Source organism: Anser cygnoides, chromosome 1 (genome assembly GCF_040182565.1).
Source record: "Anser cygnoides isolate HZ-2024a breed goose chromosome 1, Taihu_goose_T2T_genome, whole genome shotgun sequence".
In the NCBI taxonomy this organism is placed as follows: domain Eukaryota; kingdom Metazoa; phylum Chordata; class Aves; order Anseriformes; family Anatidae; genus Anser; species Anser cygnoides.
In genome coordinates, this window is record NC_089873.1 from 195,179,699 (window position 1) to 195,195,267 (window position 15,569).

At 45.2% G+C, this 15,569-nt stretch overlaps 1 long non-coding RNA gene across 4 annotated transcripts in view; it reads right to left on the minus strand.

The window, feature by feature from the left end:
• Nucleotides 1-955: 955 nt before the first annotated feature.
• LOC136789611 (uncharacterized) overlaps nt 956-15,569 on the minus strand; it is a 39,198-nt gene continuing 24,584 nt past the window's right edge. Inside the window, exon 4 of one of the 4 annotated variants that reach the window (XR_010828388.1) lies at nt 956-1,679. This is a non-coding gene — a long non-coding RNA (uncharacterized lncRNA). Of the gene's footprint in view, nt 1,680-3,672; nt 6,876-8,218; nt 9,126-15,569 lie in introns of those variants that run through there. The other 3 variants (XR_010828390.1, XR_010828387.1, XR_010828389.1) reach the window with 3 other exon arrangements.

The window sequence follows — 15,569 nt, forward strand, 5'->3', positions numbered from 1 at the left end:
ACTCAGTACTGGATCAGCCTGTAGCCTCAAGGAAGAACTTCTCTGAGGCTTGTGCCCTATGTCCTGCAGACAAAGCTGATGGACTGATGTCCCTGAAACCAAGTCCTTCACATGCTTCCCTTAAAAAAGGGAACAGACAGCAGAAGATGGATGCCAATCTAATTTCTCCCAGTAAGGGACTGACCTATGGATGCTTTTGCCAGATGAATTTTTGTCACCTGCCTGGTCATATTGATTAATGATCGCTAAAATGAACTTGTGTGTGCTGGTATCCCCTTTCCATGATAGTCAGGTTAGTCCTGCCTGACTATGGGCGTCCTGGCTGAGGAAGCAGGGACATCTATGGTGGCTCCCAACAGTGTGGTCAGGCAGGTGGGATGTGGCCCCTTGGATGAGCACGACCTCTGTTCCCATCACCTTCCCCCTCTCCTGCTGAAGGCCACATGGGCAGGGGTTGTTTGCAAAGACGCCGCAGTGGCATGGGTCCATTCAGTCACCCAAGCCACAGCTACCAGTGGCAGCCCTGGGGCTGTGCCTTGCTTAGGCAGACCTGGAGGCTTGCTAAAATCTTGGTATGGACATGGTGCTGGTGAACACCTGGCCACCCTGCTGCTGAAATGTAATCCTGCCTACTTCAGGGATGGGACAAGCTGATTACAATTCTCTTCATTATGAAGGCAACACATTCCTGTGCATGCTCTGACGCTTGCGATGAGGACAGAGCCCCACAGCAGCAAAGCCCTGCAGCTGCGTTTGCACAATCTCATGCGGTTCCAGCTCTGCCTGGCCCGTGGCAGCCGTCGGTCCAGCCCAGTGTGGAGATGCAGGGGGGCTGTGTCCCTCTGGGACTTCTTCCCCTCCAATTAAGCTTCTGCATGCTGTGACCTCTGTCTCAGTAGTAAGTTGATCCTCTGGCAGGGGATTCAGCTGGAAATTAATTAGTGGAAGCAAAATGTTGTAAATGAATGCATACAGTGTTAAAATTTTATTTTAATAACCTAGTTAATAATTTCACTTCTTCAAGCAACGAGGGAAAGTAGTGTGAATTCCAGTGCTTTGATCATGCGGTGACATTTTGATGCTAACTTGCTAAGATAAGGGTCTGGACTAATAGTGTGATACAAAAGCAACCCAAAGGTAATATGGTAGTTTTGAAAGCGTCCCATTTGGAAGACGGAGCAGTCACCCAGAAAAGACCAGTGCTGTACCACCAGAAGGAGGGGAGAAGTTGTACACATCTTTATACAGGTGCGGAGCTCTTAGGACTTTGATTTTTCTGTTTAGGCTGTGCCAGCAGTGGAGACTCCTGGAAATTTCACTGCTGCAGAGAGGACCATGATCCAGTGCAGGAAAATTCTCCCTCATACACCACTGCTCAGCTGAGGCAGAACACACCCAGAAAACCACATTTCTGTTCTAAGGTCTAGCAACATTTCAGTTTTATGTGCTTATTTCTTCATTCTTCTTCCCTGAAAATGTATCCAGACTTTATCTACTTCCAGAGCTTCACCATCTGCCGGTGACACCGAATATTCTTTTTGCATTTTGAAATGGCCTAATTGACTCGAGGCCGTGTTGCAGTGACAGGTCTGCAGGCAAGCGCTGCTCCGGGTGTCTGAAGAAGCCGCGGGAGTCAACAGAAGCTCTTCCTTCTCATCTGAAACCGAGCGAGCATATGCCTAGGAGGGAATAATGAGCTTGACCATTTACACTAGTACTTATGTGAACCCATTTAACACAAACAGTGGAGCACAGGAGCTCCGGCATACCAATGCCCTGCATTTGTGTTCAGTGCTGGAATCTGTGCTCAGCAGATAATAACACAGACAATAGACGCCTGTGTTCAGTACAACAGATTAGCCACGCTCATCTGCAGGTTTACTGCAGTAACAGGAGGCAATTTAATTCTGCATTTTGAGAGTGGTTATTTTACTGGGTTGGCACAAAGGCAAGGATGTGGAGGGGTGCTTTTCCACATCTGGAACTCTGCTTATAAGCTGGCAGTTGTCAACTTTCCAACTCTAAGGAAGGTTTTTTTTTTTTTTTTTTGATTCTATACTACATTTTTCTCAGTTTCCTTTAATATTAACCTTTTATTTATTTATTTATTTTTAAATGAAATCCCTAGTGTTCAGTGCAGGCCAGATAGACGCTGTTACCAAGCTGCATCAAGAAACAGCACAGAAATATTGTGAAGGATCAGCTTTGAGCTGTCGGGAGCGGAGGACGCGAGGCTGACAACAAAAGTCGCTCTTGGCCACGCAGGACCATTCTTAGAAGAGTGAGCTTTGAGAGGCATTTAACTCATAAAGCTGGCACCAGAGCTGTGGCATTTGTGCCCTCTCTTTTGTGGAGGGTCGAGACTGGAACGCTCCAGATTCCTCTCGGTGCCCCGTCATCAGCTGGTTGGAAACCTTGAGTCTTTCCAAACAGAAAAATAATTGGAAAAGCTTTGTCACATTTCTACGAGCTTAAAAATGCAGTTCTAGTTATCTGCAGCCTCATGATTGGCTCCAGAAATGGGGATAGTACTCATTTGTTAGATGCCATCAGCCTTGATGCCCATATGCTCTTTCTAAATAGAAGGGAACCACAGTAAAGAAAATGATGTACTACAGACTGCTCTCATTTCTCAGCACTGAGCTGCCTTGAATTAATGCTTTTTGTATTAGTCACTGTGGAAATAATGTCAATTATTGCCTCAAACCATCTCTATCCAAACTTGCATACTTCTGACTGTGGCCTTAGCACCAAAATTCTGGGATTTGTAAGTGGCTGACATTAGCTGGTCAAACACAAAACAGATTTGTTTGCAGTGACTTTGCTGTGCTCTGTTTTGATCTTTAGATCTTCCTCCTCAGGAGCGCTGCCTCGCAGACAGCACAGCTCAGTTAAAAGTGCCTGTCTGGAGAAAGACTTTCAACTGCAAAGGTGTTAGACTATTTTCAAAGCTTTTTTTCATCAGAGATAAGATCTATACTTGCCTACAGACAACATCTTTGAGACACCATAAGCAAAACAGAAGCTATCAACAAACTGCATTAATATTTTAAAAAGAGAGTTAATTATTTATGGTGAAGCTTCAGCATATTCTTTATATAAAACTTCAATGTAAAGGAGTTGCCTTGAGATACACTACTCCCTGATCAGTACTGTACCACTGGGAACAGTTTAGAGGGCTTTTATTTATCAGAGAACATCAGCAACATTTAGTTAACTTAGAAGGAGTGCATTAAAGCACTTTGCATAGCGGGGTTATGGTGTTGTCTGGTTGCTGGTTGGGTATGCAGCAGTCAGCACGGGCTTATTGGGTTACTGCCAGCCATACAGGCACAATGGAGGTGCACGAAGTACAGGATACTCAGGAAGCATGGAAATAAGCTATTTTATTACAGCTTCTCACATAACACAATGGAACTGCCGTGGTCTGAGGAGCTGTGATGATAGCCAGGACCCCAGGAGCTGAGCCAGGAGACCGTGTCACGGGACTGCTAGGTGGTTGGGGAAAGTCATTTGATCTTCCAAACTCATGTTTCCCAGGTATTAGAGGGGGATAAGAAGATACCAGATTCTCCTGCAAATACTTCTGAAGTTAGAGACGAGAAGTAGCCTAGGAGTGCTCTGATCCTCAACAGTCTTAGAGGACTGTGAGTTAGAGATCTACTGGGAACACTGTTAATTTTTAAGAGTTAATTTTTCAAGTCAGACAAGAATGGCATTTCCTTCCTGATATCCATTAAAGGACTCTTGAATGTGCAACATTGATATTATGTTGTAGCACCAACAAATTGAGCATTATAACTTGCCTGACCAGAACAGGATGCAATGTGTCTTTATTCTCTGAGCATTGCTTTCCTGGGGAAGCTGAAGCTGGCAACAGAGTCAGGGACACAAACCTGAGCCTGAGCTTCCCTTGTTGGCATGACCTGGCTTTAAGTCAGAGTAAGAACCAGTATGGTTGGCATGAGAGCAATCAAGGAAATACGGGCTTAAGTGTAGTACACATTTGCAGGAGATGAAAGAAGTTTTCTCAGAAACAGTCCTCTTACCACCAGCATCTCTGGTCTGGATGCTTACCCTGCCTCTCCATGTTAATTTTCCACCTCCTGCAAGAGGATCTTAGCTTTTCTGCATTCATAGCATTGAATTCAAACTTATAATTCCACAGAATATCAATGAACTTTCCCAGAATCTCACATTTACCAAGGCAGAAGATGCTAAATGCTCACAGATGTATCAGCAGATCATTGCTAAGCCTGGAAGATCATCTTCCTGAGGTCCAAGCTGGTGCCCCCTCTCACAGCCCTGGTGTCCTTCACCTGCTGCAGAGGTGTGCAGATGTGTAATCTCTTAATGGCACTTGGGTCACTGTATGAAGTGCCTGGAGGTCTAAGTCCTGTTCTTAGGGAAAGCACCATAAGCACCAGGATAATTAGGATAAAAGGGCAGATTCACAGGCAGATTTTTTGCATATTTATTGGTATAACCAGTGCACATGAAAAAAAAAAAAAGGGATTATTAATAGAGAACAGTGTAGTCTTCCACAGTAGCTAAACTAGAGGGAGTGAATTTCACAGCTTCTGCTGGGAGTTCATCTCCTCTTTGACTACAGCTAGCCTATACCTGCTGGGCATCACTTTCATCTTTGACTCAAAGGACACTTCTGAAGAAATTTCATTCCTTGGCAATTTTTTTTAACTTGAAACTATCTCATAATCTAAGGCATTTCAAAGGGGAAGAAGAGATTCTTGTCTTACTTGGAAGGAAGTTATCACACTACCTTCTGAATAATGACTGTTCCCCTGTACATGAAACAAAAGAGCACTGAAGAGAAGAAGAGAAATCCAACACTTACTCAGGTTCCGGGTTTAAAGAGAATAGGAGCCAAGTCAATGTACTTGGAAATCAAAACTCCATTTGGAGGCAAGTTTATTTAGCACTAAGCTACTAATTCTTGTGATTTTTTTAGGCACCTCAGGGTGCTTTTAGACCTGTGGGTCCTGGCAACCTGAGATGAGGTGAGTTTCTTGCATTTTACAACAAAATAATTTTCTTGCCTTTGTGCTTGCAGAAGAAATGTGATCCAAGGAAACAATAATGGCTTAAATCAAAAGACTTCTATATTTGCTGCTATTTGAAGAAAATTATTTTTTTTTCAGGATCTGACTCATGATATTTAAATATTGGAAACTGGCAGTACTAACCCAAGTAAGCCTGGTTTCTCTTAAAACTTCCACAGGCTCTCCACAAAGTAATCACAGTACTGACGGCATGCAGGGAGCTGAGTCTTCCCTATTTGTGTGTGAATTCACAGTAATGGCACACCCTTGACCTTTGCTGTTTTGAAAGTGAAACAAGATGGAAAACAAAGCCAAGCTCCAAATCCAATAGTATGCTGATTTAACTGGTTTGGAGCCCTCCTGGTGATCTGGGGGCATAAATTCCTGTAAGAGCAGGGGGCTGGACCTGATGATCTGAAGGTTCACTTCATGTTTCAAACTGAGATCCAGCTCTTCTAGCAACAAGTCTACTTTGTAAGTAGGAAATTGGAAGTTTCTCATGTTATTTTCTGCACAAGACAGTAGAAGGAAGGACAATAATTTGTCATTTTGCAGATACCTTATTTTGGAGCTACCAGAAATGTGTGCTATTAGGATTATTACTGCGTGAAAAGGCACTATAGTATCATATTGAATCATAGCAAGATCCAATCTTGTTGAGTAGGCTTTTGTTTCTCACATGGAAAGCCCATATGCAGACTGGGTTTGCAATGGGAATCTTTCTTATAGATAACCTGAGCATTTGAGCTCTTGGACGCTTTTACCATACATAGCAAATTGACTAACACTATTTAGGTGAATCAACTATTCCAGAACAGCACTCTGCGTCAACACTCTGTTCCTAAATAAAAATCATGTTTCCTAAACAGCCAAATACAGGGATGGGCAACTGCCTTTTTATTCAGTCTGTACCTTGTGCATATACACAGCAATTTTTTGGCATGTGTGAATTTGCTACAGAGGTCCTCAACATCTAGGGGACGTTTTTTAGTCCTGCTACTCTGTACCCAGTAGATGTCCATGCATATCCAACACAATTCCTGGGGCACTTGCTTGTCATCTTGTTGTGAGAGAGAGCCTGATTAAATTAAAAAAGGGAGCAAGAGCATTATCACAACCACACTTCAGCATTTCTACAAGGCTGTTGCCTCTCTCAATCTCATCAACCTTGGGCAGAGGAGGGGAGGTGTCTGTGGCTCAGCTGAGATGCTGCAGATCACGGTGAAGATTTTCAGGTTGTAAATTAGTTTTAATCTACATTAACAATTGTGTGCATCCCTGGCTTTCCTCTAAACTGCAGAAGCAAGAGCAATTAATCTGATTAAGAACATGACTGTCGAGCAGGCAGTATGGGCTCTAATAAAGCAAGCAGGCTTTTCCATTAAAACAATTTGCATAATGTAATTCTGTGAAGGATTTTCTTCATTTTTCAAGCTTGTTTTCATTCACTGAGTTCCATATTAATTGTAAATAAAAGTCAGAACAAGACTTTTTATTTTGAGGGCTTTCTCTCTGTCTTTTTGTTGTAAGAAGCTCACATCAGAATACGATTTGGTAGCTCACATTTTGATGAAGGCATGACAGTTACCTTCCATTCTGAAGAACAAGGGAAGACTGAATGTCTCCTTGATTAGGTACAGCAGAAAAATAATGCACATGGGGAAAGCCATGTGTTTGGACCCTGGGGTCCAAGGTGTTTCCTAATGGTCTGAGTGAAAATCTCAGGAGGGAGAAAAGGTGTGGTAGCTGCTGCTTTTTTGTGAGAGGAGGGAAACCACCAAGGGTCAGACGTGAAGACAACCAGAGAGGTGCTTTCTGTGAAACCAGGAGAGAAAACAAGGCATGAAACTTTGTGAGAAGGTCCTGGCCATAGACTGTGTGCTGCTAGCTGACTCTTTATACACTCACGGATAAAACACTTTACATACTTGGGAAATACGATACCCCTCAATTTTTCTTCTTTGTAGAAGCACTCTAGTCTGTGCTTCCACTATACTTTGCCCTTCGCGCTGGTATGGCCTCACCTTGAGCACTGTGTGCAGTTTTGGACACCACAGTACAAGAAGGACATAAAACTATTAGAGAGCATCCAAAGGAGGGCTAAGAAGAATGTGAAGGGTCTAGAGGTTAAGACGTATGAGGAGTGGCTGAGGTCCCTTGGTTTGCTCAGCCCAGAGCAGAGCAGGCTGAGGGGAGGCCTCATGGCGGCCTGCAGCTCCCTCACGAGGGGAGCGGAGGGGCAGGCGCTGAGCTCTGCTCTCTGGGGACAGCGACAGGACCCGAGGGAACGGCATGGAGCTGGGACAGGGGAGGGTCAGGCTGGGGGTTAGGGAAAGGTTTTTCACTGAGAGGGTGGTCTGGCACTGGGACAGGCTCCTCAGGGATGTGGTCATGGCACTGAGACTGCTGGAGTTCAAGAAGTGCTTGGAAAACACTCTCAGGCATCTGGTCAGATTTTTGGGTGGTCCTGTATAGAGTCAAGACCTTGATGATCCTTGTGGATCCCTTCCAACTCAGCATAGTCCACGTTTCTATGATTCTATGAACAGTTTGCAATTTTGCTTAAGCTCTCATGTCAAAAGAAGCAGCTAACTAGCCAGTTCAGACCAGGCTCTGAAGGGCTAATTTCCCTCTTGCATCATTACAGCCATGGATTCCATGGGCATCACTCCAGAAGACTGGTGAGTGCTCAGGTGCTGCGGTGGGATAAAGCAGGTTGTCCTTAAGATGAACATTGGATAAACAGAGCAAAACAAATATGATACGGAAGATATTATTATCAGTACACATCAGATGAGTCACAAATTTTCCAGGTATTTGAATGCACAAGTTTTCTCTGACACGTAATTTGAATGAAACACAATATATTGGATTGTGCCAGTAGAAAAGTTTTCTTTCCCAGTCCCCCAACCAGTAGTGCCATTAGTCTTCTTGGGTTTCCTCATCTATTTTTTTTTTTTGCACCAGATCCAAATAAAATCTATATGTTTTATATCTTTTTATATTCTTGTGCATAGGTTTAAGTTCTTCAAGTTAGGGATATTCTTGTTACTTAACTGTTCAGTGCTTTCTCAAGTGGTTCTGATCCTCAGATACTACCATTTTAGTAATAAAACATAGCGATGGAAATAATGTCTTTGAAAGGGCACATGATGAAATTGCTTTTTAGGTGTGGTGCACAACTTTTATTTACCAAATAGTTAAGGGACTTTATAAATTAGAGATAGTAATTAAGAATTTTAATTTATCTGTATGCACTTCTTGATTCCTGTCCATAAAATCTACAGTGCTCAGTCAGGAAGATGACAATCACATGTGATTCAAGTGATCTATGATAGACAAAAGCAGCTAATCACGAAGCCATAGCAGTTAATAACAGCAACCAGGTGACAACGAATGACGGATCAAAACCTGTTTCTGCAAAACATGTCCATTGTGAATGATGAGCATTAATATATATCACTAGCTTAATGCAAATAAATGTCAGATTAATAGGCATCACATTCTGCTGATGAGGTCTTCATATTTCAGATAAAATCTTCCTTTCTTGCTGTTGTCTCAGGCAGACGTCAAGATGAGTTTTTGGCCATGGCCTACTAAGGGTGTGTGCTTGGCCCCCTGGAGTCTCCACAACAACAGTGGAAGCAAGAAGTAAAAGGCAGGGGTGCTACATTCTCCAGCTCCTGCCTTCAGGACAGGGTCAGATAAATTGTATCCTTGGTCTTGGAAGGTTTGGAGAATGAGAGATTTACTCTGACTTTCCTGTAGGCAGTGGTGCAAAGTGTTGCACGGTGGGGTAGTGGTTTGGGTGGCTGAGAGGGAGGGAAAGGGCCTGGTGTGCAGCTGAGGGACTGCAGGGGAGGGGATGCTTCAAGCTGTGCTCCCTGGTGAAAAGCTGGTGACAGCCCTGGTGAGAGTCCTGTCCAGTATTGATGCCTTTGGTTCAGTTTCCATGAAAATCCTGGCAGTACAGTGGGGCTTCCCTGTGCCTGCCTCCTGTTTGTGGATGGTCCCTCCAGAAGCCTCACTGAGAGGATGACCAGCCACTGCACATGGGTACCTGTGCTTGAGAGGGAAAAATGAGTATCTTAAAGCAAACTGGAAGACGAACCTCTGGGGAGGTTAGCCCCCAGCCAGTGATGGAGACAGCCCTGGCACAGGTCTACTGAGGAGGTTGCTGTGTGGTGGCCGCTGGTGGTGGCCTTGACACAGGTGGGATGCTGCGAGCCTGGCCTTGCCCTCGCTGGGGCTTGTGGTCTTGCCACAAACTGCTGCAGCCTAGCACTGGCATGTGGGCTGTCTGCACCTTGCCAGCCCTGGTGATAAATTCCCTGGTGGATTTATCTGCTGCAGCACCAGCCTGACTCTGCCTGCAGATCCAGGCCCGTGCAGCTGGAGTGCACCCCTGGGAAATGCCGCAGGGGAGCTGCATGGACCTCACCACCCTGCGAGAGGGGAGGAACTGAGGCTGCTCCTCTGATTGCTCTCAAATACGAATTCAAGTCTTATTTGTTGCTTTCTCTGCCCCTCCTCCTCCAATACTTGCATCCGTTATTTGTCAGTCTCATTTCTCAGAGAAGGAAATGTGACTGCTATTGCCTAGAAGGTGCATTATAATCCCAAAGGTAGGAAAATAACAAAGTTATAACTAAAAAAGTAGAAATTCAAATACATTTAGTTGTCACAAGACGCCCTGCATGCATGTTTCACAGAATCACAGAATAGCTGAGTTTGGAAGGGCCCTCTGGAGGTCTCCTGGTCCAACCCCTGCCCAAGCAGGGACACCTACAGCAGGCTGCCCAGGACCATGTCCAGGCAGCTTTTGTAGATCTCCATGGAGGGAGGGGGGTCCCATAACCTCTCTGGGCAAGCTGTGCCAGTGAACAGATTTATCCCTGGAAAAACACATTAGGTTGAAGTTGAAAAGCCCCAAACACAGTTGAAAAGCCCCAAACACTGAAACCCACAGTAAAGTAATGGGAGCAGAGCCTCTAGTGCCTGCACCCACAGCAGCACTGGGCTGGCTGTGGGCCCTGTCTCACTCCACACCGGCTGTGTTGGCAGGACAGGGGTGGGCAGTGGGGCAGGTCCAGCGGTGTCCATGCATGGTTGGTCAGTGGAAGTGCCCCTTATTTTGCCAGTGTTGTGTGGGTATCAGGGGTTTGGGGCAAGAAGGTGAGAAAGACAGGATATAAATGTGCCTTGGCATGGACCCACATTCACACAGACACCTCTGCATTGGGTGAAAGAGCCCAAAAAAGGGAACTGGCTGCAGAGATGTCCAAGCTGCTGATGAGACCCTAGAAACCAAAAATAAAGAAGAAACAGACATAGATCTGTCCTGCTTTGCTATTTCTCTTTCTCACTTTGCTTTACCAGCTCCTTTGGATGTGCTTTGCAAGGTCATTTTTAGGCCACAATCTCTTCTAAATGAATATTATTATTTTTTTCTAGTAATAAGTGAAACCCAAAAAAGGCAAAAGGCATCTTGTAGATCTCCTTAAGTGGAAAACACCCTTTAAAGTATGTCTGATAGTGATCTCACGAGCAGCTGTCAGTCCTGGCAGGCAATGGAAGCCCAGGACGAGCTATTCTTAGACCAAGAAAGCGTAAGTAGTTCAAGTTACAATTGGTTCCTGTAAACACCATCTCTGCTAAAACCAGAAATCGATACAAGGTCAAAAATTTGTAATATGCTGAATCAGAGAGATAAACAGCGTGGATTTAGTCTCCAAATACCTGTTCTTTTGGTTCATCTCCACATTCGGAACACAAATGTGTTCTGCCTTTGTGCTGCCCATGGTCCGAGACCTCTCTGCAGTGGGGATGTGCCATGAGCACTCCCAAGACCAGGCAGAAATAAGACAGCAGTACAGCTTAGGGATGCCTTTTTATTTACACATCCCATGGTGAAGCGAAATAGTTAATGAGACAAAAAAGAAAGTTGCAACTTCCTTCAAGTTGCAAGTCCTTCACACCTGCTGATAAAACTCAGGGTACGCATGAGCAGGGTAGCTACAGCCACAGTGCTGCGGTCTTGTTGTTTGGACCCGAGATGGATGTGCAGGTTGTGCCGGTCCAGCCATGTGTATGACTCCTGGAATTGGAGCTCTTTGGCTCACTCGTCATCCCAGCCAGTGCTGGCTGCCCACAGGCTCTGGAAGCCGGTCAGAGTGACCACCTCCAGGACATGCAGGCTAAGCATGAATTTCAGGTCCTGTTCTTCCCTGTCTGCATCAGAATTGATGCCCCAGTGCATCAACAATGGCCAGGGGTCCACCAGGAGATGGAGATGCCTGAAACAGGCCTTCCCCTCAGTGCCCTACATACAGCTTGGTCTCCTCCGAGCTCTTTTTGCATTTTGGAGCTACTCATATCTGGTCAAAACCACACCAAGCAGCAGCGATCTCTTTTTGAGGTGCTACTGGCTGCAAGCAAATTTCCTGGTAGGAAAAGACAGTTCTGGGCAGCTGCGGTGGACCTGCAGGACTCTGCCTTGCTGTGACTCCTGCCTCCTCCTAAGTGTGGCTGTGCCCCTGCCAGCGTCTCCAGTGCTGCAGGACACCTTGGCATGGTCCCAGCTTCCCCAGAGCCACCACACTCTGCTTTCACCTCTCTCCCTTCCTACAGTGGAAATATTTGAATGTGGAGGGAGTTCATTTGTAGGTTAAAAGGTAGGTTTGGGCTAGAAGGTGGGTAGTAAATATGATGTAGATTTCATTCCTGCCTTGTTTTGTTTCATTGCCCAATTTTATTCTCAACTTCAGCTGCTTTGTGGGCTGGCATTATAAATTTGTTTCTAGTCTTATTCCATACAGGTATTACATTACAGTTCAGGGACCTCCTCTGCATCCAGCTGAGTGCTGCCTAATTATAGCTCAAGCTGGCCTTTTAAACAGGCATAGCATCTTTTTCAAATAACATTCTTCTCTGACAATTTTCTCTTGTAAATGTAGATGTACTACAGTTGTTTATTACCACCTTGGTGGAGGAACTGAGACCAAAATGTCTTCAGCAACATTGAGCTCACTCTGATTACGAGAGAAAATTCTGTGCTTAGTTGCAATACAGCAGAAGGAGGTTTCCAAGTAAGCTGGTAGGCAGAGCAACATGAGGAAACTGATCTATGAGTCCCACATAAAAGATTGAGGCTTAGCTGAGTCTGAAATGGAGGAGGGTTGTCTTAATTCTGAGTCTGAGACTGTTCCTTGAAACTGTGGCTGAGTCAGTGGACCACTTTAATTCCTTGCCCTTGTTAAAACAGATTAAAAAATTCTAACATGGTTGGGATCCCATTGTCAGGCAAAGGCCAGGTTAAATCTCTAAGAAGTTGCATTCTTAATTAGGATAGAGTTGCCAGCTCGTGTGGGTTATAATGATTATCATGGTACGTTTGAATTCCTCCCTGCAGCTTCAGCACCTGGAATCATCTTAACAAACAAGAACACTTCACTTTAACTGAAAAGCAAATGTGTAGCTACTGTAGTCAGAAGAGCTTGCAAATAGGACTCCTAAGGTATAAAAACTTCCAGCAAATGACCTCCTGCCCCAGCAATTTGTGTTTCACCTTTCAAGCTAATGTTTCGCTTTTCAAGTCCTAAATCAAAGGGCAGCAGGAATATTACTGGGAAGTTCACAGGTAGCCATTGGCTATGCTACAGCTTTTAATGTGCAGATAAAACTGTACTTAAATAGAGCTGACACAAGATACAGCTGCAGCTTAGGTGGGTCTTGCCATTTTGTTTGAGTGCATCTTCATATCAGCTGTGCTGGTAGAGATCTCTGTGACGGGAATGTTTAGGAGTGGCAAATCAAGCCAGCTTTAAAACTAAATAGCCTGCTAAATTAATTCACCAGCAACACACTTGCCAATGGGCAATTCTTACACTATATTAAGCACTATTACTATGAGAAAACGTAGTCCTTTGCAGCCATAGTCTAAGTTAGCTGTGAGGACACAATACTGTGGAGCTAATAGTTTGCACTACTGGCTGTGGTCCCTGGTCACTCATAGTCACTGAAGTCCAGCTCATCAGGCCCGAGAGCCCATTAGTAAGAGAATCTGGGGCCCAAATGGGCTTCTTTCTTCTCTGTTTTCCCTTGTTTATGCCTAATATTTTTATGCTGCTACCCTCCTCCAGGTCTGCCTATGCCATCACAAGGTTACAAAATACTTGTATGCTCTTGTTAACTACTCCATTTTAGTGTTCAGGATGAAGGCAAGATAATATTGATTATATCGTGATTGGTTCACTTCTGTAGTTGTCACAGGCCCCTGTCTTGGCTACGCTATACTGATACGGAACATTTAAGCATGCAATTCTATAACTGAAGTATTAGAAACGATGACATTGAGGTAGCCATCACAGCAATTAACAGAAGTAGAATTCAAAGAACCAATTAAAAAACAAAACAAAACAAAAAACAGGGGCTGAATTAATTAGAAAAAAACACCAGATATTTTGGTAGAATGTTTCACGTCCTGCCCTCTGGCAAGGCCAGCCTTGGTGCAGGACTGACTCCTTCTGAGGCTTAATGAGGATTCCTGGAAGCCTTTTCTTTGTGTGCCTCTCTGGAGCACTTTGACCTTGGAGAGAGCCTTAGGTTGACCTCATACATCCTCCTGGGGGTTTCCAGTAGGTACCAACACTACAACAGGTAAAGCAGTGGTCCAAACGCCTGCAGCTCCCTTTCCTGACCCACCACCAGAACGGGACTCCCAGAACAAAGAATGACTTTGAAGCCTTGTGGAAAAATGGTCGGTGATCCCAAAATTAAACCCTGCAGGTGGTAATGACCATAGGGATCTGGAGAGAGACTGAGAGAGAACTGAATCATCACACCCCAAAACTGAGACCCAAGATGTCCCTCCAAATGATCCAGGCCATGCCACGGTAAGTGCCTGTACATTGTCCATGCTTGCCGGGCACCATGCTGTTTGGCTGCAGGGACTTCAGGCTGCGCACAGGACGTGCAGGTTGGCACTGCAGCTTGCTTGGAAGTCTCCAGCTGTCCTACCCAGTTCCCCTGGGGGTCCATACGTTGGCCTCTGTGCCTGCATCCCACCCCTCTGGGAGCGGGGTCCTCACAAAATGCATTGCTGGCACCAGTGGCTGCTGCACAGCCACCCACCTGGAGCGTATCAAGAAATGACCACAGCACTTGCCTGGGAAATGAAAGACCTGGATTCAGTTCCCTCAGCCTAAGAAGACCAGGTTTGCCTCTCCCTGCACTGGCTGTGGGGGACATGTTTCACCCAGCACTGTAAAACAAAGCTCATGGGATGAGAGGGATTTGGAGAATGTCAGGACAATAATACACGAATGAAGTGTTCTTAACCTGGCGTGGCTAAATATCTGTACTCCCCTTGGCTCGGGGGACCATGCCACATGGTACCACGATGCGTGGTACCACAGCCTAAACACAGAGCAAGGGCCCCGCATCTTTGTCTCTAAGATGATGATAGAGAGGGTGATGTTAGCAGCAAAGGACAGATGAGGGTATTTGAGCCACAAATCCCATTGGTTTCAGCTTTTCCACCAAGTAAGCACAAAACCCTGCGAATGTGCTGGGAAATACACCCCACACTCACAGGCATCTGCATTACTCCACCCCTTGTCCACTTTTCCTGCTGTCTGGTTTCTAATATTAAGCATCTTGGTGCATCTGAGGAGTCTGCAGCCCCTTTATGAGATGAAAAGTACTGACTCTACGTCAGACCATCTGTGTTTCCCTTCAACAAATGATGCAGCTTTTGGATTAACAGAGATGTGCAGACAGGGCAGAATTATGTGCTCCTCTTCCTTACCCATTGACACAGTGCACATACACGCAGCTTCTGGCTTACAAAATTGAAAGAGCATATAAAACATTGAAACTGGCTACACTTTAGCTGCATTTGCATTTCCCTGACACTTTTTGGATCACAGAGAGCTCCTCTAATGGTCAGTGGCAGTGCCTCAAATGACTAAAATAAGACTAGATCATCTTTCAGTAAGGAAATCACTATTAGAATTTAACATGTCCTATCACAGTTTCCCTGGGGCCTGATTCAGCAAAACCCCTCAAGTGCGTTCCGCTTTCTGTGTGAGAAGAGCTCGTCTGAAATCAGCAGCTGACTCACGCAGAGTTAAGCGTGCACTCGAGCACTTGATGGGATGCTATCGCGTGGCTCCCCGCCTCTGGGTAGCTCGGCGCGCAGCCAGGCGGTGGGTGCATGGATCGGCCACCTGTCAGACTTGTGCATTTATTGTATTAGTATTATTTTTTGCCAGTAGGCAGAAAATACGTTGGCATCTAAAAGCCACTGACACTGTTGAGCTTTCCTTCTTTTTCCCAGCTTCTCCAACTCTGCAGCTCTCAGAAGGCACTCAGATGAAAGTGTCTTTCTGTGGATTTAAATGCAACCATTAGTGTCCTGGCTGCAAGCGCCCAGTAAGCTGCTCCACAGATCCACCTTCCTTCCACTGAATAATGAAGGCATCTTTTAACTGGCTTCAGACATTTTTG